This window comes from Bison bison, unplaced genomic scaffold (genome assembly GCF_000754665.1).
Source record: "Bison bison bison isolate TAMUID 2011002044 unplaced genomic scaffold, Bison_UMD1.0 scf7180017864258, whole genome shotgun sequence".
Lineage (NCBI taxonomy): Eukaryota > Metazoa > Chordata > Mammalia > Artiodactyla > Bovidae > Bison > Bison bison.
In genome coordinates, this window is record NW_011494830.1 from 3,415,702 (window position 1) to 3,417,348 (window position 1,647).

The following is a 1,647-nucleotide window of genomic DNA, read 5'->3' on the forward strand; positions in this document are numbered from 1 at the left end:
GAACACAGAAGCTGTTTATATTCTGATATGAAAAGGTTTCCAAAACATATTTTAAGGTCACAAACCAGAGTGTAGAAAAGTAAGGATAGTATGTTACTATTTCTGTAACATAAAGAACATTTATGAACACACTTGCTTATTTGTACATAGAATAACTCTGGAAGGATACACGAGCAACTGGTAACTGCTGTAATGAAAACAGAAGTATTTTCTCCTTTAACTATTGCTGAAGATTGAAATAGAAACTACAATTGTTGATAGCCCCAAACAGTGGTCATCCACAAATTTCTTTGTGATCGGTGACACTCCCACAGCTTAGAAGAAAACAACAGAGAGAATCTATCCTTTAGTCTGTTACTTTGTTTGTTATCAAGTACTTAGGTATTGGCACTATGTAGAGACATCCTTCAGAACCCATGTGCTATCTTTCTTATTCAAATACTTACATAATCTGTACACTATCGAACATGTCTTTGCCCCAATATTTTTGAAGGAAATACAAAAACCGATGGTGACAACTGTGGTTGTCTTCAGGGAATACAAATGTATGTCTAGTGAAACAGGGTTTGGAAAGAGATTCTAAAATTTTTATTTATTCTTAAATATTTATTACCTGTTTTATAAAAGAATATGATAAAAAACTAAACAATCTAAAAACAAATTTATTGAGCACATTAGCTTGTGTCAAATACTTTCCTAAGTACTTTGTCTGTGTGGTGTTATTTGAGACCAGGAGGAATGAGATAAACGAAAGGGAAAAGTCTGTAGCTAGTGAACATGTGAGCTTGTATGTATTGGGGGAGGGGGTGGAAATGGCAGAGACTTGGAGGTTTTCATGTGTTATAGATTCTGTTTTTTCTTTGAATAAGAGACTGTCATCTGTTGAGTGGGAGGAGGCAGGGATCATGAAGACTAAGATGAACATTTGGCATAGTTGCTATAGAGAATAGGAACGGAGGTGATCAAAGGCAGATAAAAGAATTTTGTGTATTGTTTAAAGTTGCATAGGCATCAATCTTTATTGCAGTGCTATTTTTCTTCAGAAATGCTCAGTGGCTCTGGTATAAGAGTGGGAAATGAACATTTTTAGATTATATATCCTGTTGTGAGAGAATGATAAAGTAGCAAGGGAGCAAGGAGTTGGGAATACTAGGTAGAAAAGTTCTTGTTTAGTTGCTTCAGTTGTGTCCCACTCTTGGAGACTCCAAGGACTGAAGCCAACAGGCTTCTCTGTCCGTGGAATTCCCCAGGCAAGAATATTACTGCTAAGTCGCTTCAATCGTGTCCGACTCTGTGCGACCCCATAGACAGCAGTCCACCAGGCTCCCCTGTCCCTGGGATTCTCCAGGCAAGAACACTGGAGTGGGTTGCCATTTCCTTCTTCAATGCATGAAAGTGAAAAGTGAAAGTGAAGTCGCTCAGTCATGTCCAACTCTTAGCGACCCCATGGACTGCAGCCTACCAGGCTCCTCCGTCCATGGGATTTTCCAGGCAAGAGTACTGGAGTGGGGTGCCACTGCCTTCTCCAAAGAATATTACAGTGGTTGCCATTTCCTTCCCCAGAGGATGCTCCCAAACCAGGAATCAAACCCAGGTCTCCTGCATTGCAAGTGGGTTCTTTACCACTGAACTACCAGGGAAGCCCTT